Here is a 27,521-nt window from a genome sequence, read left to right on the forward strand (position 1 = left end):
TTGTAGATAAACTGGAAAAATACAGCTGACTGTCTGCTTATGTACCTGATAAGCTTAGAACCTTACATTATTTTACATTTGTTTCAGATCGTTCATCATTCAAAACCCAAATAAAGGCTAACTTTTAATATCGGACACAATCATATTTGAACAAGCTCTGTACAGGTCTGGTTTAAATTGATCTGGAGTGACAGTTTTAGCTTTGAAACCACTTCTTATTGTTTTCAATGTACATTTGATATGTGTAGACCACTTTATGTTTGAAGTTGATCAATTTAAGTCATTGTCAGCATCATAAAATGAGTTTTCATATGTGTACCCCTATACATGGTCTAAAAGTGCATTGACCATGGCCGCATGTATAAAAACCCAATTTTTGGCCTTAAAGCAGCTGGAACTTGAGTAAACTGAACTTCATTGCATCAAATACACATAATATGATGCAACCAATGTAAAAAATTACAAAAATATTGCATTTAAAAAAAAAAATGTACATTTTAGAGGGGCCTTATTTCCTTCGACCATTGGACATGCGAGTCATGCAATGTACCACTGATACTAAATTTGCTATAACTTATATATTTTTCAACTAATCATGATGAAACTTTGTACTTGAAGTCAAAAAAGGTTCATCTTGACATGAGTGCAGTTTTTGTTCAAATTGAGCACATTTATTGATCTAATAAGGGGGTTGCCAGGGTATCAGAAATTGTATTTGCTAGTATTTGCTGGGGGTAATTTGGTGTTTATTTTCAAGAATTCAGTAAATCTACATGAAATAATAAGATTTTGGCCCTTTATTCTCTATTTTCTGAAATTAAAATAAAAAATATGGTTTCTATGGGATTTTCCATTGAAATTGCACTTTTGCTAAGGTGTTAGGTATGAAATATAGACCAGTGGGGAAAATATTGTACAGCTTTGAGTTTTTCTCCTCTTACTATACACTAGGAACATCAAATCAACAAAAAAATACTTTATGAACAAGGTTTAGGCAGAAATCTGACAATTTAGTGTCATTTTTATGAACCCAGTCAATGAAATATGGCAAAATCAGGGGTTTTCACAGCCTTGTCTTAGGATCTATAAAATCACAGACATGTGTTTTATTGGTCTGAATCTTTTGTATTTGCTAGTAAATAATATAAATAATGTGAAAAAAACCTGATATATTCATTCCATTGATATTCATGCATCTCATGTAAGTCACTACATGTATATACCTTGTGATGTCTCAAAAACACCTAATTTTAGAGTTCTGCATACACTATAAGGTTTCAAAAATGAATTTTTTGTAGATAAACTGGAAAAATACAGCTGACTGTCTGCTTATGTACCTGATAAGCTTAGAACCTTACATTATTTTACATTTGTTTCAGATCGTTCATCATTCAAAACCCAAATAAAGGCTAACTTTTAATATCGGACACAATCATATTTGAACAAGCTCTGTACAGGTCTGGTTTAAATTGATCTGGAGTGACAGTTTTAGCTTTGAAACCACTTCTTATTGTTTTCAATGTACATTTGATATGTGTAGACCACTTTGTGTTTGAAGTTGATCAATTTAAGTCATTGTCAGTATCATAAAATGAGTTTTCATATGTGTACCCCTATACATGGTCTAAAAGTGCATTGACCATGGCCGCATGTATAAAAACCCAAATTTTGGCCTTAAAGCAGCTGGACCTTGAGTAAACTGAACTTCATTGTATCAAATACACATAATATGATGCAACCAATGTAAAAAATTACAAAAATATTGCATTTAAAAAAAATATGTACATTTTAGAGGGGCCTTATTTCCCTCGACCATTGGACATGCGAGTCATGCAATGTACCACTGATACTAAATTTGCTATAACTTATATATTTTTCAACTAATCATGATAAAACTTTGTACTTCAAGTCAAAAAAGTTCATCTTGACATGAGTGCAGTTTTTGTTCAAATTGAGCACATTTATTGATCTAATAAGGGGGTTGCCAGGGTATCAGAAATTGTATTTGCTAGTATTTGCTGGGGGTAATTTGGTGTTTATTTTCAAGAATTCAGTAAATCTACATGAAATAATAAGATTTTGGCCCTTTATTCTCTATTTTCTGAAATTAAAATAAAAAATATGGTTTCTATGGGATTTTCCATTGAAATTGCACTTTTGCTAAGGTGCTAGGTATGAAATATAGACCAGTGGGGAAAATATTGTACAGCTTTGAGTTTTTCTCCTCTAACTATACACTAGGAACATCAAATCAACAAAAAAATACTTTATGAACAAGGTTTAGGCAGAAATCTGACAATTTAGTGTCATTTTTATGAACCCAGTCAATGAAATATGGCAAAATCAGGGGTTTTCACAGCCTTGTCTTAGGATCTATAAAATCACAGACATGTGTTTTATTGGTCTGAATCTTTTGTATTTGCTAGTAAATAATATAAATAATGTGAAAAAAACCTGATATATTCATTCCATTGATATTCATGCATCTCATGTAAGTCACTACATGTATATACCTTGTGATGTCTCAAAAACACCTAATTTTAGAGTTCTGCATACACTATAAGGTTTCAAAAATGAATTTTTTGTAGATAAACTGGAAAAATACAGCTGACTGTCTGCTTATGTACCTGATAAGCTTAGAACCTTACATTATTTTACATTTGTTTCAGATCGTTCATCATTCAAAACCCAAATAAAGGCTAACTTTTAATATCGGACACAATCATATTTGAACAAGCTCTGTACAGGTCTGGTTTAAATTGATCTGGAGTGACAGTTTTAGCTTTGAAACCACTTCTTATTGTTTTCAATGTACATTTGATATGTGTAGACCACTTTATGTTTGAAGTTGATCAATTTAAGTCATTGTCAGCATCATAAAATGAGTTTTCATATGTGTACCCCTATACATGGTCTAAAAGTGCATTGACCATGGCCGCATGTATAAAAACCCAATTTTTGGCCTTAAAGCAGCTGGAACTTGAGTAAACTGAACTTCATTGCATCAAATACACATAATATGATGCAACCAATGTAAAAAATTACAAAAATATTGCATTTAAAAAAAAAAATGTACATTTTAGAGGGGCCTTATTTCCTTCGACCATTGGACATGCGAGTCATGCAATGTACCACTGATACTAAATTTGCTATAACTTATATATTTTTCAACTAATCATGATGAAACTTTGTACTTGAAGTCAAAAAAGGTTCATCTTGACATGAGTGCAGTTTTTGTTCAAATTGAGCACATTTATTGATCTAATAAGGGGGTTGCCAGGGTATCAGAAATTGTATTTGCTAGTATTTGCTGGGGGTAATTTGGTGTTTATTTTCAAGAATTCAGTAAATCTACATGAAATAATAAGATTTTGGCCCTTTATTCTCTATTTTCTGAAATTAAAATAAAAAATATGGTTTCTATGGGATTTTCCATTGAAATTGCACTTTTGCTAAGGTGTTAGGTATGAAATATAGACCAGTGGGGAAAATATTGTACAGCTTTGAGTTTTTCTCCTCTTACTATACACTAGGAACATCAAATCAACAAAAAAATACTTTATGAACAAGGTTTAGGCAGAAATCTGACAATTTAGTGTCATTTTTATGAACCCAGTCAATGAAATATGGCAAAATCAGGGGTTTTCACAGCCTTGTCTTAGGATCTATAAAATCACAGACATGTGTTTTATTGGTCTGAATCTTTTGTATTTGCTAGTAAATAATATAAATAATGTGAAAAAAACCTGATATATTCATTCCATTGATATTCATGCATCTCATGTAAGTCACTACATGTATATACCTTGTGATGTCTCAAAAACACCTAATTTTAGAGTTCTGCATACACTATAAGGTTTCAAAAATGAATTTTTTGTAGATAAACTGGAAAAATACAGCTGACTGTCTGCTTATGTACCTGATAAGCTTAGAACCTTACATTATTTTACATTTGTTTCAGATCGTTCATCATTCAAAACCCAAATAAAGGCTAACTTTTAATATCGGACACAATCATATTTGAACAAGCTCTGTACAGGTCTGGTTTAAATTGATCTGGAGTGACAGTTTTAGCTTTGAAACCACTTCTTATTGTTTTCAATGTACATTTGATATGTGTAGACCACTTTGTGTTTGAAGTTGATCAATTTAAGTCATTGTCAGCATCATAAAATGAGTTTTCATATGTGTACCCCTATACATGGTCTAAAAGTGCATTGACCATGGCCGCATGTATAAAAACCCAATTTTTGGCCTTAAAGCAGCTGGAACTTGAGTAAACTGAACTTCATTGCATCAAATACACATAATATGATGCAACCAATGTAAAAAATTACAAAAATATTGCATTTAAAAAAAAAAATGTACATTTTAGAGGGGCCTTATTTCCTTCGACCATTGGACATGCGAGTCATGCAATGTACCACTGATACTAAATTTGCTATAACTTATATATTTTTCAACTAATCATGATAAAACTTTGTACTTCAAGTCAAAAAAGTTCATCTTGACATGAGTGCAGTTTTTGTTCAAATTGAGCACATTTATTGATCTAATAAGGGGGTTGCCAGGGTATCAGAAATTGTATTTGCTAGTATTTGCTGGGGGTAATTTGGTGTTTATTTTCAAGAATTCAGTAAATCTACATGAAATAATAAGATTTTGGCCCTTTATTCTCTATTTTCTGAAATTAAAATAAAAAATATGGTTTCTATGGGATTTTCCATTGAAATTGCACTTTTGCTAAGGTGCTAGGTATGAAATATAGACCAGTGGGGAAAATATTGTACAGCTTTGAGTTTTTCTCCTCTAACTATACACTAGGAACATCAAATCAACAAAAAAATACTTTATGAACAAGGTTTAGGCAGAAATCTGACAATTTAGTGTCATTTTTATGAACCCAGTCAATGAAATATGGCAAAATCAGGGGTTTTCACAGCCTTGTCTTAGGATCTATAAAATCACAGACATGTGTTTTATTGGTCTGAATCTTTTGTATTTGCTAGTAAATAATATAAATAATGTGAAAAAAACCTAATATATTCATTCCATTGATATTCATGCATCTCATGTAAGTCACTACATGTATATACCTTGTGATGTCTCAAAAACACCTAATTTTAGAGTTCTGCATACACTATAAGGTTTCAAAAATGAATTTTTTGTAGATAAACTGGAAAAATACAGCTGACTGTCTGCTTATGTACCTGATAAGCTTAGAACCTTACATTATTTTACATTTGTTTCAGATCGTTCATCATTCAAAACCCAAATAAAGGCTAACTTTTAATATCGGACACAATCACATTTGAACAAGCTCTGTACAGGTCTGGTTTAAATTGATCTGGAGTGACAGTTTTAGCTTTGAAACCACTTCTTATTGTTTTCAATGTACATTTGATATGTGTAGACCACTTTGTGTTTGAAGTTGATCAATTTAAGTCATTGTCAGTATCATAAAATGAGTTTTCATATGTGTACCCCTATACATGGTCTAAAAGTGCATTGACCATGGCCGCATGTATAAAAACCCAATTTTTGGCCTTAAAGCAGCTGGAACTTGAGTAAACTGAACTTCATTGCATCAAATACACATAATATGATGCAACCAATGTAAAAAATTACAAAAATATTGCATTTAAAAAAAAAAATGTACATTTTAGAGGGGCCTTATTTCCTTCGACCATTGGACATGCGAGTCATGCTATGTACCACTGATACTAAATTTGCTATAACTTATATATTTTTCAACTAATCATGATGAAACTTTGTACTTGAAGTCAAAAAAGGTTCATCTTGACATGAGTGCAGTTTTTGTTCAAATTGAGCACATTTATTGATCTAATAAGGGGGTTGCCAGGGTATCAGAAATTGTATTTGCTAGTATTTGCTGGGGGTAATTTGGTGTTTATTTTCAAGAATTCAGTAAATCTACATGAAATAATAAGATTTTGGCCCTTTATTCTCTATTTTCTGAAATTAAAATAAAAAATATGGTTTCTATGGGATTTTCCATTGAAATTGCACTTTTGCTAAGGTGCTAGGTATGAAATATAGACCAGTGGGGAAAATATTGTACAGCTTGGAGTTTTTCTCCTCTAACTATACACTAGGAACATCAAATCAACAAAAAAATACTTTATGAACAAGGTTTAGGCAGAAATCTGACAATTTAGTGTCATTTTTATGAACCCAGTCAATGAAATATGGCAAAATCAGGGGTTTTCACAGCCTTGTCTTAGGATCTATAAAATCACAGACATGTGTTTTATTGGTCTGAATCTATTGTATTTGCTAGTAAATAATATAAATAATGTGAAAAAAACCTAATATATTCATTCCATTGATATTCATGCATCTCATGTAAGTCACTACATGTATATACCTTGTGATGTCTCAAAAACACCTAATTTTAGAGTTCCGCATACACTATAAGGTTTCAAAAATGAATTTTTTTGTAGAAAAACTGGAAAAATACAGCTGACTGTCTGCTTATGTACCTGATAAGCTTAGAACCTTACATTATTTTACATTTGTTTCAGATCTTTCATCATTCAAAACCCAAATAAAGGCTAACTTTTAATATCGGACACAATCACATTTGAACAAGCTCTGTACAGGTCTGGTTTAAATTGATCTGGAGTGACAGTTTTAGCTTTGAAACCACTTTTTATTGTTTTCAATGTACATTTGATATGTGTAGACCACTTTGTGTTTAAAGTTGATCAATTTAAGTCATTGTCAGCATCATAAAATGAGTTTTCATATGTGTACCCCTATACATGGTCTAAAAGTGCATTGACCATGGCCGCATGTATAAAAACCCAATTTTTGGCCTTAAAGCAGCTGGAACTTGAGTAAACTGAACTTCATTGCATCAAATACACATAATATGATGCAACCAATGTAAAAAATTACAAAAATATTGCATTTAAAAAAAAAAATGTACATTTTAGAGGGGCCTTATTTCCTTCGACCATTGGACATGCAAGTCATGCAATGTACCACTGATACTAAATTTGCTATAACTTATATATTTTTCAACTAATCATGATGAAACTTTGTACTTCAAGTCAAAAAAGGTTCATCTTGACATGAGTGCAGTTTTTGTTCAAATTGAGCACATTTATTGATCTAATAAGGGGGTTGCCAGGGTATCAGAAATTGTATTTGCTAGTATTTGCTGGGGGTAATTTGGTGTTTATTTTCAAGAATTCAGTAAATCTACATGAAATAATAAGATTTTGGCCCTTTATTCTCTATTTTCTGAAATTAAAATAAAAAATATGGTTTCTATGGGATTTTCCATTGAAATTGCACTTTTGCTAAGGTGCTAGGTATGAAATATAGACCAGTAGGAAAAATATTGTACAGCTTGGAGTTTTTCTCCTCTAACTATACACTAGGAACATCAAATCAACAAAAAAATACTTTATGAACAAGGTTTAGGCAGAAATCTGACAATTTAGTGTCATTTTTATGAACCCAGTCAATGAAATATGGCAAAATCAGGGCTTTTCACAGCCTTGTCTTAGGATCTATAAAATCACAGACATGTGTTTTATTGGTCTGAATCTATTGTATTTGCTAGTAAATAATATAAATAATGTGAAAAAAACCTAATATATTCATTCCATTGATATTCATGCATCTCATGTAAGTCACTACATGTATATACCTTGTGATGTCTCAAAAACACCTAATTTTAGAGTTACGCATACACTATAAGGTTTCAAAAATGAATTTTTTTGTAGATAAACTGGAAAAATACAGCTGACTGTCTGCTTATGTACCTGATAAGCTTAGAACCTTACATTATTTTACATTTGTTTCAGATCTTCCATCATTCAAACCCAAATAAAGGCTAACTTTTAATATCGGACACAATCACATTTGAACAAGCTCTGTACAGGTCTGGTTTAAATTGATCTGGAGTGACAGTTTTAGCTTTGAAACCACTTCTTATTGTTTTCAATGTACATTTGATATGTGTAGACCACTTTGTGTTTGAAGTTGATCAATTTAAGTCATTGTCAGTATCATAAAATGAGTTTTCATATGTGTACCCCTATACATGGTCTAAAAGTGCATTGACCATGGCCGCATGTATAAAAACCCAATTTTTGGCCTTAAAGCAGCTGGAACTTGAGTAAACTGAACTTCATTGCATCAAATACACATAATATGATGCAACCAATGTAAAAAATTACAAAAATATTGCATTTAAAAAAAAAAATGTACATTTTAGAGGGGCCTTATTTCCTTCGACCATTGGACATGCGAGTCATCATGCAATGTACCACTGATACTAAATTTGCTATAACTTATATATTTTTCAACTAATCATGATGAAACTTTGTACTTCAAGTCAAAAAAGGTTCATCTTGACATGAGTGCAGTTTTTGTTCAAATTGAGCACATTTATTGATCTAATAAGGGGGTTGCCAGGGTATCAGAAATTGTATTTGCTAGTATTTGCTGGGGGTAATTTGGTGTTTATTTTCAAGAATTCAGTAAATCTACATGAAATAATAAGATTTTGGCCCTTTATTCTCTATTTTCTGAAATTAAAATAAAAAATATGGTTTCTATGGGATTTTCCATTGAAATTGCACTTTTGCTAAGGTGCTAGGTATGAAATATAGACCAGTGGGGAAAATATTGTACAGCTTTGAGTTTTTCTCCTCTAACTATACACTAGGAACATCAAATCAACAAAAAAATACTTTATGAACAAGGTTTAGGCAGAAATCTGACAATTTAGTGTCATTTTTATGAACCCAGTCAATGAAATATGGCAAAATCAGGGCTTTTCACAGCCTTGTCTTAGGATCTATAAAATCACAGACATGTGTTTTATTGGTCTGAATCTATTGTATTTGCTAGTAAATAATATAAATAATGTGAAAAAAACCTAATATATTCATTCCATTGATATTCATGCATCTCATGTAAGTCACTACATGTATATACCTTGTGATGTCTCAAAAACACCTAATTTTAGAGTTCCGCATACACTATAAGGTTTCAAAAATGAATTTTTTTGTAGAAAAACTGGAAAAATACAGCTGACTGTCTGCTTATGTACCTGATAAGCTTAGAACCTTACATTATTTTACATTTGTTTCAGATCTTTCATCATTCAAAACCCAAATAAAGGCTAACTTTTAATATCGGACACAATCACATTTGAACAAGCTCTGTACAGGTCTGGTTTAAATTGATCTGGAGTGACAGTTTTAGCTTTGAAACCACTTTTTATTGTTTTCAATGTACATTTGATATGTGTAGACCACTTTGTGTTTAAAGTTGATCAATTTAAGTCATTGTCAGCATCATAAAATGAGTTTTCATATGTGTACCCCTATACATGGTCTAAAAGTGCATTGACCATGGCCGCATGTATAAAAACCCAATTTTTGGCCTTAAAGCAGCTGGAACTTGAGTAAACTGAACTTCATTGCATCAAATACACATAATATGATGCAACCAATGTAAAAAATTACAAAAATATTGCATTTAAAAAAAAAAATGTACATTTTAGAGGGGCCTTATTTCCTTCGACCATTGGACATGCAAGTCATGCAATGTACCACTGATACTAAATTTGCTATAACTTATATATTTTTCAACTAATCATGATGAAACTTTGTACTTCAAGTCAAAAAAGGTTCATCTTGACATGAGTGCAGTTTTTGTTCAAATTGAGCACATTTATTGATCTAATAAGGGGGTTGCCAGGGTATCAGAAATTGTATTTGCTAGTATTTGCTGGGGGTAATTTGGTGTTTATTTTCAAGAATTCAGTAAATCTACATGAAATAATAAGATTTTGGCCCTTTATTCTCTATTTTCTGAAATTAAAATAAAAAATATGGTTTCTATGGGATTTTCCATTGAAATTGCACTTTTGCTAAGGTGCTAGGTATGAAATATAGACCAGTAGGAAAAATATTGTACAGCTTGGAGTTTTTCTCCTCTAACTATACACTAGGAACATCAAATCAACAAAAAAATACTTTATGAACAAGGTTTAGGCAGAAATCTGACAATTTAGTGTCATTTTTATGAACCCAGTCAATGAAATATGGCAAAATCAGGGCTTTTCACAGCCTTGTCTTAGGATCTATAAAATCACAGACATGTGTTTTATTGGTCTGAATCTATTGTATTTGCTAGTAAATAATATAAATAATGTGAAAAAAACCTAATATATTCATTCCATTGATATTCATGCATCTCATGTAAGTCACTACATGTATATACCTTGTGATGTCTCAAAAACACCTAATTTTAGAGTTACGCATACACTATAAGGTTTCAAAAATGATTTTTTTTGTAGATAAACTGGAAAAATACAGCTGACTGTCTGCTTATGTACCTGATAAGCTTAGAACCTTACATTATTTTACATTTGTTTCAGATCTTCCATCATTCAAACCCAAATAAAGGCTAACTTTTAATATCGGACACAATCACATTTGAACAAGCTCTGTACAGGTCTGGTTTAAATTGATCTGGAGTGACAGTTTTAGCTTTGAAACCACTTCTTATTGTTTTCAATGTACATTTGATATGTGTAGACCACTTTGTGTTTGAAGTTGATCAATTTAAGTCATTGTCAGTATCATAAAATGAGTTTTCATATGTGTACCCCTATACATGGTCTAAAAGTGCATTGACCATGGCCGCATGTATAAAAACCCAATTTTTGGCCTTAAAGCAGCTGGAACTTGAGTAAACTGAACTTCATTGCATCAAATACACATAATATGATGCAACCAATGTAAAAAATTACAAAAATATTGCATTTAAAAAAAAAAATGTACATTTTAGAGGGGCCTTATTTCCTTCGACCATTGGACATGCGAGTCATCATGCAATGTACCACTGATACTAAATTTGCTATAACTTATATATTTTTCAACTAATCATGATGAAACTTTGTACTTCAAGTCAAAAAAGGTTCATCTTGACATGAGTGCAGTTTTTGTTCAAATTGAGCACATTTATTGATCTAATAAGGGGGTTGCCAGGGTATCAGAAATTGTATTTGCTAGTATTTGCTGGGGGTAATTTGGTGTTTATTTTCAAGAATTCAGTAAATCTACATGACTATGGGATTTTCCATTGAAATTGCACTTTTGCTAAGGTGCTAGGTATGAAATATAGACCAGTGGGGAAAATATTGTACAGCTTTGAGTTTTTCTCCTCTAACTATACACTAGGAACATCAAATCAACAAAAAAATACTTTATGAACAAGGTTTAGGCAGAAATCTGACAATTTAGTGTCATTTTTATGAACCCAGTCAATGAAATATGGCAAAATCAGGGCTTTTCACAGCCTTGTCTTAGTATCTATAAAATCACAGGCATGTGTTTTATTGGTCTGAATCTTTTGTATTTGCTAGTCAATAGTATAAATAATGTGAAAAAAACCTAATATATTCATTCCATTGATATTCATGCATCTCATGTAAGTCACTACATGTATATACCTTGTGATGTCTCAAAAACACCTAATTTTAGAGTTCCGCATACACTATAAGGTTTCAAAAATGAAATTTTTTGTAGAAAAACTGGGAAAATACAGCTGACTGTCTGCTTATGTACCTGATAAGCTTAGAACCTTACATTATTTTACATTTGTTTCAGATCTTTCATCATTCAAAACCCAAATAAAGGCTAACTTTTAATATTGGACACAATCACATTTGAACAAGCTCTGTACAGGTCTGGTTTAAATTGATCTGGAGGGACAGTTTTAGCTTTGAAACCACTTCTTATTGTTTTCAATGTACATTTGATATGTGTAGACCACTTTATGTTTGAAGTTGATCAATTTAAGTCATTGTCAGCATCATAAAATGAGTTTTCATATGTGTACCCCTATACATGGTCTAAAAGTGCATTGACCATGGCCGCATGTATAAAAACCCAATTTTTGGCCTTAAAGCAGCTGGAACTTGAGTAAACTGAACTTCATTGCATCAAATACACATAATATGATGCAACCAATGTAAAAAATTACAAAAATATTGCATTTAAAAAAAAAAATGTACATTTTAGAGGGGCCTTATTTCCTTCGACCATTGGACATGCGAGTCATCATGCAATGTACCACTGATACTAAATTTGCTGTAACTTATATATTTTTCAACTAATCATGATGAAACTTTGTACTTGAAGTCAAAAAAGGTTCATCTTGACATGAGTGCAGTTTTTGTTCAAATTGAGCACATTTATTGATCTAATAGGTACGAGAACACAATTAATTCCCCTTGGTTTTCATTGTATACGAATATAGTTCCAACTTTGGTAGTAGGTACCTTCCACATTTTTTCATATTTTTACTGGAAACTTATTTGCTGAAGTTTTGCCTCTAATTGGTAGAAAATAGGTTAAAATTCATTGGATTTTTTTTTTCATTAATCAATTCTGACTAAAAGTTGTGATTTGGTTCAGTGGAAGAAGGTTAAAATTTAGGACTTTTAACTCAGTTCATTTGTCATGTTTACCCCATCTCCGAATTATATGTATTAATTTCAGAAAATGATGGTAAAATTTTCTACGATTTATATATAAAATCCTGTTTGTACATATCTTTAGGCCAGAGAAGTTTTATTCAGTTTGCGCCAGTGGAATTTTTTTAATCTGCTCAAATGTGTATATTGAAATGCACTTGAAAATTAATTGCGGTCTCATGCCAGCAGACTTGCAGTGCAGTACTGGTCACCGGAAGTGAAGGGTCTATAAATAGCATGGGAAATCCCAGTGTTTTCACAAGATAGGGGTATATTTAGAAACCATCACAAGAAGCAAAATGCACCTATAAAATGTACAGAAATGTTTTTCCTTTCAGAAATTGTTGAAATGTTTTACTGAGATGAGAACTTTTTTCACAGCACTATGAAGAACAAGGGTAATTTCTGCGTAGGACTATTTTTGCGTACGTTCCAAATGCTCATTGGTTGAATTGGTGGTCTGTAACCTAAATTTAGGTGAGTACTTTTCAGTTTAAAATTAAACTTTGAAATCATTTTCAACTATGTCTTCACTGAGGAGAAAACATTCCTTCTAAGAAAAATTAAGTTGTGGAAATCAAAAGAATGTAGTCCAGGGACAAAGACCAGACATGGAAAGTAGACACATTCAACAAAGAACATAAAATAACTAAAATATCACATACAAAGTAACATAAGTAAATGAGGAACTCGGACGGCTAAGAACAGGCTGAGATTAAAAAAAAAAGACAAGAAAAAACAAGTATGGTTGCAAATTTAAAAAAAAGATTGGTAATCTATTTACGACTAACAGCATACAGTATTATACAAAGTACAAAACTGAAAACAAATATTGTAATTCAACTTACCAACAAAAATAAAAACCCAAAATACATTTTCATTTATGATTATGATAGAACTTAGTCAAACTGAAATGAATTATGGAAATAAGCTCTGATTTCCATGCCCCTAAAAGCTGGCAAAAGTATCTAATGCTGACCAAAAGAATTTTTTCAATGTAAAAAAAGATTCAAACCAAATTTAGTTCTAAACTAAATAATGAAACAGTTTCCTCTTTAATGTGTGCTGAACATATTCAGGAAAAACTTTGCTATGAGTACATATCAAATGATAATGTCCTTAAATGCAAAGTTGTCTATGATGAGTTTACAACATCTCAAAACAATAATTTCAAATTTCATGTAGAAGAATAATATACACATGATACACTAATAAAGTATGTATATGTTGTATTCAACATGCATTGGCCATTGCTACCTAACAAGTCCCTATTTGGTAACTTAGGAAGAAAATGATCTCCTTCTTTGGTGGTCCCAGATGTTGACATCTATGCAAGCCAACTGAACACAAGTATACCACTGGAAAAGCCTACAGAACACTAGTATACTACTGAACAAGCCAACAGAACTGTACTTCTAAAGCTCAGGAGACTGTAGTTTTTGACTGTATAGAAAAACTATAGTTCATCAGTGGAAAATCCTCCCAGAGAACTGTAGTTTACTGCTGAATAAGACCATATAATTGGAAGTTCACCAATGGACAAGCCAAGCACTGTAGTTTACTGCTTTACAAAAAGGTCATTTGCAATAATAATCCCAACTAGATTCCTAAACCAAATTAATAATTCACTACCAAACAGTGTTAATCCCATTCTGCAGAAGTAATTATTGAAACCAACAAAAAATGAACTAGTAATGGACCTCACATACAGTACCTGAACTGGTCTGTGCAAAAAAACTTTGATCAGTCATCAATCACCAATCAATTTTCGATCAGTCATTGATCAGTCAAACCAAACAATTAAACCAGTGATCGCATCACATGACCACAGAGCGGTCAATATATTTCACATATTCTGTTGTTTTATTTGTCAAGTTTACACAAATTCTAATTCAAACTCAAATTCTTTATTGGCAAAAACACAATTATAATAATTGGCAAAGGCCCAAGTTTCATAATGGTAAATAAAGGATAACATAATAATAATGCATAATATCAGAATGATGATTATGACAATACAGAACTTCTAATGGATATACAATCGCTGACATAATTACTAATTACTACCCGTGCACCTGGTCCATGCTCCCAGTTTTTAGTGGAGTCCGAGTTGCTCATTTATTTTTGTTACTTTGTATGTATGATTTTAGTTACTTTATGTTCTTTGTTGTGTGTGTCTGTTTTCCATGTCTGGTCTTTGTCCCTGGATTACATTCTTTTGATTACCGCTATAACCTTGGTTCCCTTGATTACTCTTAATACCACAAGAGAGTTACTATTTAAACACTTTATAAGAAAATCATCATTTATTATATTGATATCAATATTTAGTTCATTAGACAATTTTATTTTAAACTTGAATCTAACAGACAAATAAGTTTTACATTTGGATAAAAAATGTTGTTCGTCTTCAATTTCCCCAGTGTTACAGGTCAGACAAAGCCTTTCATCTATTGGTATTGAAAAGTGTCTACCCTTTTCGATTTCAAAGCCATGAGCACTAAGTCGAATTTTACTTAATGCAGATCTCTCTGATTTTTTATATACAATGTCCATGTAATTACTACGTTTATTACACATATAAACATAATGCAGTAGATTAAAATATTAATTAAAATTTGATTTTACATTTCTTTTATTTTTAACAGATCATCCATCATTTTACATAACAAAACTGCAATCAGATTAGTCTCTGGTCATCGGTTATTGATTCATTAGCGATCAATCAGTCAGCAGTCCTTGATATTTCAAATCGTTACACCGATCGGTTCAGGGACTGTATAAAAACTATCGGTTAAGAAATAAAGCACACCCTGAGAGGGTACATTATATATAACTTTACATATTTGAAGTTGGTGATACCCTTTTAACAAAATTAAAGTCCACAACTTGTGTGGTTCTTGATCTTTAATGTGTTTGGTTGAAGTATCACCATCTCTTTACAACTAAATCTTCTCCTGAACAATAATGACTTATAAAAGCTAATAACCAGGGACATTTAATTCAATTATACCTTCCAAGGTTTATTGCATGATTTTATTTGTATGCGGATAAATGAAAAAAAAACTTACCCTTTGATGTTAGAGGTAATTATATGTAATTTTTACACAAAGTAAAATCGATGTAAGAAACTGGTCAAGCAAAAGGTTAGCAATTGATAGAAATCATAGTTTTTTATTGTTCTAATATAACGAGAATGGAAATGGTGAATATATCAAAGAGACAACAACCTCAACGGGAGAAAAATGTCAGCTCAAAGTCACCACAAGGTTTTAAATGAATGACAAGGAAACCCTCACATTAGAGGGCAGGCTGCAGCTGGCCCAAAAACACAATATATAGGTACAGTGAAAGAGTTGCCCTTCTATACTCAAACAAGACAAAAGTAAACTGAAAGTGAAACAATACATACAGAGGCCAAACATTGCTGACTTGGAACAGAGGCAAAATTGTGGCAGGGTTAAAGCATTTTGGCCTGATCACAACCCTCCCCCTTTTAAATCTAGCCACTGTGGAAAAAAATTACACAATTAAACACGTCTAAAAATCAGTTCAAAAAGGTCTGATTCCCTTGTCAAAACAGAAATAAAGAAACTGATTATTTGCTACACAAATGAACAAAGGACTAGCAGCTAACTGACATACTAGCTCCAGACCAGTTTAAACATACAAAAAGTTATGTGCTTATTGTGTTTTACATCAATCCCAATTCTTCTCATGTGGGGTTGACAACAACAGTACATCATAACACAACCTGTATCACGCCGAAAACTGCTTTTAAATATAGTGTGTTACTTTCTACATAAAGACCTTATGAGCAAGTCAATATTAATACCAAAAAAATGCTATCTTTTTACGATTTGACAACAATATCATAACTATATCATTTACAAATGATCTCATTTAATGTTTACAAGTGCATCTGTATTTGAGAATGAGTTCCTTGTATTTAGTGGAAAAATGAGCTTTTATGAGCTTGTGATATAGAAAACCTTGATGTAAGTTCTAACACTTGAATAAACAAATATCAAACATTTCTCTTTTTTTGAATAAGCAACTCAGCAGGTGTTTCTAGAAAAGCAGAGGATGCTTTCCCAACTAGTACATCTGGTCCATGCTCCCAGTTTTTAGTGGAGTCCAAGTTGCTCATTTACTTTTGTTACTTTGTATGTATTATTTTGGTTATTTTATGTTCTCTGTTATGTGTGTCTGTTTTCCATGTCTGGTCTTTGTCCATGAATTACATTCTTTTGATTTCAGACAAAATTTTGGTTCCCTTGATTACACTTTTATATGTGTCAACCATTTTATTTCTTTTTGAGATAACATGTGGTTTAATATACAGAAAAAAATATTATTAATATTAATACAGCTATCTTAAATAATATAGACTGTGCTATTATATATCATCACCTTCTTCATAGAAAGATATCCACCATACTGAATTATAAATCCTCTGCCTTATGCTCTCTATTTTCTTTTCATTTCATATAATTTATGAAGCGATTTGAAAAGAGAGGGAAAAAACTGTGTTCAGGACCTTCCCTATATACTGAACAGACACTCATTTTGCTACGTGTACTATGACCAAGTATCATAGTAGCCATAGTAGTTTTTGTTTTGAATTTAACAATCACAAACATGCAAAGATATATGTGACGTTATCTAAAGTAAAATTAGATATTACCCTAAAAGACAGGAAAAATTAGATAAGTATTCCCGCTTTAGGGGAACATGACAGGTTAACCAGCTATGTTGTCAAGTGTTTTTTCAATTCATGAGCAGTGATGGATCCAGAGGGGGTTCAGGGGGTTGGCATCCCCCTTTATATTAGAAAATTTGTCATTTTCAGGTGTAAAATTGACTAAAAATATCAAATAAAGTCCTAGCACCCTCCTTTTTCTGAGAAACCTCAGCTAGCACCCCTCCTTTTCAAAGTGTCTGTATCCTGCCCTGATGAGATAGCTATCACAGTTGAGGTATCAATCAAACGGCCCCAGCCCCACAAAACATGAAAAATTACTCAGTGGGTGTTTCTGGAAAAGCAGAGGATGTTTACCCTACCAGTGCACCTGGTCCATGCTCTAAGTTTATAGTGGAGTCCGAGTTGCTAATTTACTTTTGTTACTTTCTATGTATCATTTTAGTTACTTTATGTTCTATGTTGTTATTGTCTGATTTCCAAGTCTGGTCTTTGTCCCTGGATTACATTCTTCTGATTACAGCTATAACCTTGGTTTTCTTGATTACTCTTAAGTTTCAGAACATTCTTAACTGTTTGTGACTTTGATTGGAGTTACCATGAAGTTGAAAATAATCTCTGACTTAAGTATTTTTTAACTTTTGTGATGCCTGGGCCATACTTTGAGATCAAAGCTCAAGGTCAAATGTTACCAACACATCATCTTGAGCTGATCTACCTTCATGCTAAATATCAAAAGCCTACACCAAAAACAAGTTAAAAGCTTCACAGAGCACGTCAAGATATGACCACAGTTGAGGCAAGTGTAGACAGACACATTTAAACAGAATGACTTACAATTCATTATGGACACAGCAACTGGTTTGGACACAGTATTGCAGAAAATTTGAATTTTTTTTTTTTTTTTTTGGTCCGACTTCGAAAATTTCAAATTTTTGCAATAGATGTTTTAACCAGTTGTCGTGTCCATAATGAATAGTAAGTCCCTAAGCTTAAGTGTGTCTGATTTTTAGGGGTGTGATCCCTTTGACCCCCTATAACTTGCAAACGATAAGAGATATCTGTAATCTTGCCTACCTAAATATATAAGGATCACAATAACAAGAGGTTCCCAGGAGTCTGAATCGCTCACCTGGTCGAATTTTGCCTTTCAAGGGCAATAAATTAAACAAGAAGTTGTCCAACAATTTTGACGCAAGAAAACTTTGATAGGACTTATCATAAGGATCATTTCAGTACATGAAAGTCTAAATCTATCATAGTTTTCAAGACATTGGCTGAAAACTGTAAAAAAAAAAAAACCTGTCATTTTCCGCTGTCAAGGGCAATAACTCTTATAAGGTGTCTGACAAATTTTATGCCTGAAGACTTTTGTAGTCCTATAAATAAGGATCATTTCAGCAATTGAAAGAATTGAGCTAAACCTAACAGTTTTGGAGATATATGCGAAAAACTACTGTCTGACCCCTATGTTCTATTTTTAGTAACAGTGGCCATGTTTTCGATGGATCAAAAAACCCCACTTCATTTCTATGCAGGATACCACAAAAAACACTTATATCGAGTTTTATTTCAATTGGTGAAATATTGTCAGAGTAGCAAAAAACTTTGAAAAAGAGTAATAACTCCGCAGATAGATCTTATCATGCTGAACACTTTTACCCAGTCAGGAATGGGCTTAACCTAACCGTTTTGGAGATATATGCAAAAAACTATTGTCTGACCCCTATGTTTTATTTTTAGTTTTTGTTTTCAAAGGATCAAAAATCCCCACAACAGTTCTATGCAGGATACCCCAAGGAACATTCATACCAAGTTTGGTTCCAATTGGTCAAGTGGTGTCAGAGGAGTTTAACCCTTTTTGGCCCATAATTTCTGAAAAGGTACGGCCTCAAACTCCAATTAAGATAGGAATTTTCCTTTAGTAGTTAGTAAAGATTTATCCAAATTTCATAACAATTGGTCCACCACAACTAAAGTTATTGCACAAAAACGAAGTGTCTACAGACAACAACTACAACAACAGACAGACTGATTACTAAAATCCAACAACTCAAAAACAAAAAATGGAAATATATAAAGCTCAAATCCATAAAAATTGGTGGCAGCATTTTTGTGAGTTATTGTGTGGACTGACAGATGGACGTATGTACATTACAATACTTCTCATCTATAAAAACAGGCATATAAACAACTTTTTACCCTACCTATAAGTTTCTTACAATATCTTATTTTTACATAATACCAACCAATTCAATCTACTACACTGAGTAAATCCTGTTATCATGGGTCTTTTCAAAAAGATTAGACATTACAAAGCAGTTTGACACTTCCAAAAAGAAATCAATCGTATTACAATAACTTGCAAATATGAGTTTGAGATAATGAAGTATTTGTATTTGTATTGTACTGTACTACAATGATGAGATTAAACACTTGCACATTGCAATCTGATAAATGAGCAAGTTTGAACAATATATCTTACAATAAAGCACAGACTCACTTTGAAAAGGACAGGTGCCAGCCAGGGTTCCTTAGAGAGAAGGGGTGCTAGGACATTATTTGCCATTTTTTTGATTTTACACATGAAAAAGACATTTTTTTCAATTAAAAGGAGGGCTGCCAACCCCTTGCACCCTCCCCCTGTATCTGCCACTGGAAATTTATACTTTTTAGGTAGATCATTAGGGAACAACCAGTTGATTCTGAGTGGGGGAATGGCAATTTTTAAACATAACTATATATCTTGGCTTGGAGAAATTTAGGAATAAATATTCATCTTCCGCTACCTAGAATATAATTTTTAAAAAAAGTTTCCCCATATCAGTTTCACTGTACAGTTTAATGAAAACAATAACCCAGCCATATAGCAATAAATAAAATAGTTTTTCTGAATCACAAATTTTTGGAATGAAAATTCTGTCGCAACCAAAATCAAATGGTAATCCCCTAATTAAAAACTTATGTTTCAAATCCTGATATTTCTAATCAAGCCTACAATGACAAAATCTTTTAGTATAATTATTTGACAATTAAATAATTGATCCATGACAGATCGATGAATGATGACTAGTGGACAGGTTCAATCTGTCATGTTTAATGAATTGATAGATGACAGATTTATCTATTTTTTTTTCATTTTAAATCAATAATAAAGCTATACTTAGAATAAGTACACTACCAACAATTTACCACAGTAAGTATTATACTTTGTATCATATATGTAATGATGAAATGACTGTTCAAACAGTAGTCAGTTGCAGTAATATTCAATATTAATTTTTACTATATAGTACCAGATGAAATTATCAAATGAAAAAGAACAGATATTGATTATGCACATAATTTCATGAACAAAACTAAAACTCAATATCTGTACATCTACCCCTTGCTGTGAAATTTTCCTCCTCGTGATAAATCTACCCTCTGCTGCATATTTTACCCTCCCTTTTTGATAAATGTACCCTCTGGTACAATAATTTACCCCCTTATGATAAATCTCCCACTGCTGCAATACCTTATCCCCATTATAATAAATCTATCTTCTGCTGCAATATTTTAACCCCTTATGATAAACATACCCTCAGCTATAATAATCAAACATCCCCATCACCAGGGTTTTTTTTTTTAAAATAAGTGGGGTTATGTTAGAATATTTCTAGATATACTTACCTATGGGTTCATATTTCACTGGGGTCAAAATATCATATGACACCTGAATTTCCATAACTGTTGAAGGTCATCCACATTTAGTTTACCTCATCCATTTTCATTGTCCACAAGCATAGTTCTGTTCATAATCAACATCTACATGTGTGACATTGTTGTATAACACACGAGTTTAACATATACTTGCAGGGTAACAATATTCAGTGGAACAAAATACAAACAAGACAAGAAGAGGGTTACAATAGTAAACGCATACCACTCATAAAAGTTTTGAATTTATCCTCTTTCCAGCCGTGCTCTTAATTCTGTTATTAGTCAGCCTACTACACACAAAAATGAGTGTTCACTGTTTTAAATGTAAAAAGCAACTGAAATAGTTAACTTCAGGGGATAAAGTTGGTCTTATTTTGATTGAGTTACCATTTCATGATGAGTTTTCCTAGATAATTAACTGGACTCAGGATCTGGCTGGCAAAGCATGGGTAAAACAGTTAAAAAGACATAAAAACAAAGTGCAAACTCATTTTAGTAACACAGTTAGGTTGCAAACATGTATAAACACCAATACTTTCATTTTAAAGTATCACTTGATTTTCTTGGCAATCTGCACCCTTCTTTAATACTTTAAATCCACCATCCACCTCTGCTTAATTACACTACAACATGTGTACAGTTAAGATCATTTGAGTCTGACTACTAGGATCATGGTCTACTTGACATTTCCCCATATTCTTGCAAGATCTATTCTTGCATTTTTTCACGAGACAATACTCAGACCATACTGTACAAATTTCAACTGTACTATACTGTAAACTCAGTACTGTATATCTCACAGGCATCAACGTGATGATCATAACTGCCTTTACCATCATCCCAACATGGTGGAAGAAAATGCAAGAAAATTTTATACGAGGCTATGATTTCTCTATGATAACAGTTTCTTTTCATATTGTTATTGTGTCATTAAATGTGATGATAAGCTAGTTCATTGTATGGTCGTTTTCCACAAGATTGAAAGTGAATGAGTAGAAAGAAAATCGAGATGCCAAATAACTTGATGATGATCATAACTTTTGTATTGTATCTGATGTGTTTGATCTGTAACTCTAACTTATAACTGCTTGTTCCAATGAAGATGGTACTGATAAATATGATTGTAAGGCATGCTAAACAAATATGTTATTAGTTAAAAGAGTGATAATAATACCTGTCATGTAACCGTTTATCATTTACAAAGAATTTTTGGCTGAAAATTGAACTGTACAGTGAAAAAAAAATGTTTAAAAATGATTTACAATCATGGCTTTTTCTACAAAACCATGTTTAAAACAAATGTTGCAAAGGCATTTCTGGATTTAATGTGATAAAGTGAGAACATCCTTTATTTTTGGTACTATAATTTTTATCATGAATTGAATTGAAAACAGTAAAACGATTTTTCCCTGCTACTACTAATTGTTCCAGACTAGATGCACAATGCATTGAATTGAAGTATATTTGTTATATTTGTCTCAGATACTACTCAAATGTGTATTAAAAGTCCTGAAATTGAACCTGAGCAACTGGAGCAGATTCTAAAATATCTTTAGTGTTGGTTAGTACTGTTGATTTCTTAAACAATGTAAGTTTTAATGGTGAATTCCTCCAACATTTTAATCAAATCAAAATCTCATTGTCATCATTTGATTAGATTTATTATATATTTTTTGCAAAAAAGGAATGTCAGACAATTAATGATACTTTAAGGATACATGTTTTTCCTAAAATTGTTATATTTTATGTGAATATGCATTATAAAATGCATCTTTGAACAATCTGGATGGTACCTTCTGTTTTTTGGTTTTTTTTTTGTTTTTTGTTGTTGAATTGTTGCTTACTTCTAGTTTTAGTATACCACTTTCAAGTTTATTTTAATTATCTCTCATTTTACCCTGACTATATAAAATTAAGAAAAACATTTGAAATAAATGCTAGAGTGTATTAAAATAAGAGTTACATAGCATCCATGTTTTGACGTACACCCACTCAGGGATATGCAATACGATACTGGTACCTATTAGTAATAAACATTTCAATATAATCCTAAAAGTTGTTGTTTTTCTGCTAGAGCATTCATTTTCATACTGAAAATTCAGAATATCATTGCCCTGCTACAAACATGAGTTTTCTATTAAAATTCTTATATAGGTACCCTATTCCAGGCATAAGACTAATATCTCGATGTTAGCCAGAAAATATTACTTTTGATAAAAAGCTGCCGCATTAATCAAACTAAGCAACTTTGTGGTTTATTCTGACATGGTAGATACATGAGCTGTACTATGAGTTCCAAATCATTATTTAATCCCCACTTGTGAGTTCCATATATGGAAATATTAATATCCAAACCTCCTTTTTTGTCTTTAACTCAAGGGAGCCTCTTGTTTAAAGTAAAGTATAATGACCGGTACAACCAACTGTTTTAAACTATAGATATGGTCATTTCAATTATAATGAATCCAGAAAAAATTATACCAATATCATAGTTTTAAAAAAATATAGCTTTTCATATGCAGAAAATACAGATTTTAAGCCATTTTGGTACCCCAGGCAGATACAAATGGACCTAAATATGACAGGAAAAGGACATTTTCTTTAAAACAGATAGCTATGATGCAAGAAATACAGTTTACTGGTATGAATATTATAATAGCAATTGTCTGCTTTAGATACGTTTTGAAAAAATTCAGTTTTTATATGAAAAAATACCATTATTTTTCTTGCCGGATTAGAATCTGTCCATTTGAACCACTAAAAAAGTCCACTAAAAAATTGGCTGATGACTTTTGTGACATTTCTGTGTTTAAATCAACCACACAGTTATATGGCAACTCATTTTAGCTATTTATTTGAAAGAAAAACAAAAAATAAAAAAAATATTCATTTTTTCATATATAAGAGGCAATGTATGGAAAATGATTATTTTCAAGTCCTAACCACATACTTAAAATGTGTTGTAACTTGAAAACTATCCTTTATGCAGGAGTATTACTTGCTTTAGGTTACCTGAATATAGATATGCTCATCATAAATAGTCAAGATAATAATTTTATTGAACTGATATCCTACAAATTCATGAAAACAAAATGCATTTCCAAATTTGGTAAAGATTAACCATAAATGCAAAAAACCAGAGCTACCATAAAAAATCAGGTTCAAAAGTTGGCTAATTCAACTTAAAAGTGTTACCTGCATTGGGGTACTACTTTTTCAGCTGGTAAAGACCACTTGCTGAATATTCAACTTTACTTGAAAAACTGGCTTACTAGGTCTCAGTATCGTATTAATTTTCCCATAGACTTCTATAGTGAAGTGCATATTTTTAGGATTTTTTAAAAAATATGTAAATTGATTCAATAAAACTTTCACTTATGTAGCATTTCTAAGGACATGTGAAAAAATAATTTCCCGCAAAGAAAATAGGGTGAGTCCACGAAGATTGGACAGAAAAGTAGTCTTGAACTATAAATAGCCATTTTCCCTACTTTCACTTTCGTTTTGCACTCACCAAACCAACCTTTTCAGTGGAACATTTTTATGATATTATATTAGATTTTCTTTTAAAAAGGTTCTTCATCTTACAGTGTGATGTTTGCTCTATTTTTTAAGTCATTGTTCATGTCTTTTGACAAAACATTAGTTTGTAGAGAGGCAAAAAGAAAATGCACTATATTTTTATAGAATCCATGTTTTGACGTACACCCACTCAGGGATATGTAATACGATACTGGTACCTATTAGTAATAAACATTTCAATATAATCCTAAAAGTTGTTGTTTTTCTGCTAGAGCATTCATTTTCATACTGAAAATTAATAATATCATTGCCCTGCTACAAACATGAGTTTTCTATTAAAATTCTTATATAGGTACCCTATTCCAGGCATAAGACTAATATCTCAATGTTAGCCAGAAAATATTACTTTTGATAAAAAGCTGCTGCATTAATCAAACTAAGCAACTTTGTGGTTTATTCTGACATGGTAGATACATGAGCTGTACTATGAGTTCCAAATCATTATTTAATCCCCACTTGTGAGTTCCATATATGGAAATATTAATATCCAAACCTCCTTTTTTGTCTTTAACTCAAGGGAGCCTCTTGTTTAAAGTAAAGTATAATGACCGGTACAACCAACTGTTTTAAACTATAGATATGGTCATTTCAATTATAATGAATCCAGAAAAAATTATACCAATATCATAGTTTTAAAAAAATATAGCTTTTCATATGCAGAAAATACAGATTTTAAGCCATTTTGGTACCCCAGGCAGATACAAATGGACCTAAATATGACAGGAAAAGGACATTTTCTTTAAAACAGATAGCTATGATGCAAGAAATACAGTTTACTGGTATGAATATTATAATAGCAATTGTCTGCTTTAGATACGTTTTGAAAAAATTCAGTTTTTATATGAAAAAATACCATTATTTTTCTTGCCGGATTAGAATCTGTCCATTTGAACCACTAAAAAAGTCCACTAAAAAATTGGCTGATGACTTTTGTGACATTTCTGTGTTTAAATCAACCACACAGTTATATGGCAACTCATTTTAGCTATTTATTTGAAAGAAAAACAAAAAATAAAAAAAATATTCATTTTTTCATATATAAGAGGCAATGTATGAAAAATAATTATTTTCAAGTCCTAACCACATACTTAAAATGTGTTGTAACTTGAAAACTATCCTTTATGCAGGAGTATTACTTGCTTTAGGTTACCTGAATATTGATATGCTCATCATAAATAGTCAAGATAATAATTTTATTGAACTGATATCCTACAAATTCATGAAAACAAAATGCATTTCCAAATTTGGTAAAGATTAACCATAAATGCAAAAAACCAGAGCTACCATAAAAAATCAGGTTCAAAAGTTGGCTAATTCATCTTAAAAGTGTTACCTGCATTGGGGTACTACTTTTTCAGCTGGTAAAGACCACTTGCTGAATATCCAACTTTACTTGAAAAACTGGCTTACTAGGTCTCAGTATCGTATTAATTTTCCCATAGACTTCTATAGTGAAGTGCATATTTTTAGGATTTTTTAAAAAATATGTAAATTGATTCAATAAAACTTTCACTTATGTAGCATTTCTAAGGACATGTGAAAAAATAATTTCCCGCAAAGAAAATAGGGTGAGTCCACGAAGATTGGACAGAAAAGTAGTCTTGAACTATAAATAGCCATTTTCCCTACTTTCACTTTCGTTTTGCACTCACCAAACCAACCTTTTCAGTGGAACATTTTTATGATATTATGTTAGATTTTCTTTCAAAAAGGTTCTTCATCTTACAGTGTGATGTTTGCTCTATTTTTTAAGTCATTGTTCATGTCTTTTGACAAAACATTAGTTTGTAGAGAGGCAAAAAGAAAATGCACTATATTTTTATAGCATCCATGTTTTGACGTACACCCACTCAGGGATATGCAATACGATACTGGTACCTTATCGGTCTTCTATATATACCAATAGCTGTTAATTAAACAGGAGGTTTGGCATGCTGTAAAACCTGGTTTAATCCTCCATTTCCATTTGAAGAGTATTACAGCTTTTTGTTAATAGTTCTGTGAATTTCTCGATCTGTCAGTCCTTTCAACTTTGACTAACTGCGTTGTTCATTGTTAAATTTGTGGCTTTATTTAACATTTTCCTGTGAGAACAGTATATATTGGCTGCTAGATATGATCTGTATTTTAAAAAGAAATACATAAAAAAAATTTGACTTATGATCATCTTTCCACAAAAATATTGTAAGTTACGATCACCAATTGATTAAGTTATGATCATCTTCAAATGTTTTGTATCTTGATTTTTTTTCTCCTAGTCAAGTTTCAATCTTATGGAAAACGACCATTCAATGAACTACAAATGTAGCTTAATATCATATTTACTGACACAATATATATATGAATAAAGAACCTTAGTGAGCGCGCTCACATACCCCACACGTCCCCATGTTGGATACTCAAGTAAATTTGTTCGTAAGAGAAATACATGTAGAAGGACCTTGATAAAAAAGGAATAATAATATTTTTTTAGGCTTTAGACCTTTATCTTCTAAATTCTTTTACTCAGAATGGTAGTTTCAAACTCCAGACTGTGATTTCTTTGAGTTCTAATTAATCCAAAGTAAATATCATCGTAGCGGAACAAAACATACACTTGATCTGTAACTTATCATGGTGAACTTATATACCAAAAATCATGTCATAATCTGCAAGCGTTAAGAAAAAAAAAGTCCAAAAAAGGTTATTTCTGTGAATTTAGCAGTTTAAGGCCTGCAATTTCGGTAAAAATCATCGGAGTGGAACCAACTACAAACTTGTCCTGCAACTTATCATGGTGAATTTCTATACTAAAAATAATGTCAATATCTGCAAATGTTTAGAAAAAAAGTCCAGGAAACTGTTCTTTCTGTGAATTTTGCTAAGTTGAAGGCCCATAATTTCAGTAAAAATTATCAGAGCGGAATGAAACATAAAATAGACCTATAACTTATCATGGTGAATATATATGCCAAAAATCATGTCAATATCTGCAAGCATTTAGAAAAAAAAAGTTCAGAAAACAGT

General features: G+C 31.8%; 1 protein-coding gene across 3 annotated transcripts in view; it reads right to left on the minus strand.

Annotated features, from left to right (window-relative positions):
* LOC148628424 (E3 ubiquitin-protein ligase PDZRN3-like) overlaps positions 1–27,521 on the minus strand; it is a 165,192-nt gene that overhangs the window by 118,857 nt on the left and 18,814 nt on the right. Inside the window, exon 1 of one of the 3 annotated variants that reach the window (XM_088587431.1) lies at positions 20,904–20,926. The exons of the other annotated variants lie outside the window; for them this stretch is intronic. The gene's annotated coding sequence lies outside the window, so the exon portion shown is untranslated. Of the gene's footprint in view, positions 1–20,903; positions 20,927–27,521 lie in introns of those variants that run through there. 3 annotated transcript variants of the gene reach the window in all.

The sequence above is a fragment of the Perna viridis genome, chromosome 1 (genome assembly GCF_037379345.1).
Source record: "Perna viridis isolate PV_CMFRI_1.1 ecotype Kerala chromosome 1, ASM3737934v1, whole genome shotgun sequence".
NCBI classification, from domain to species: domain Eukaryota; kingdom Metazoa; phylum Mollusca; class Bivalvia; order Mytilida; family Mytilidae; genus Perna; species Perna viridis.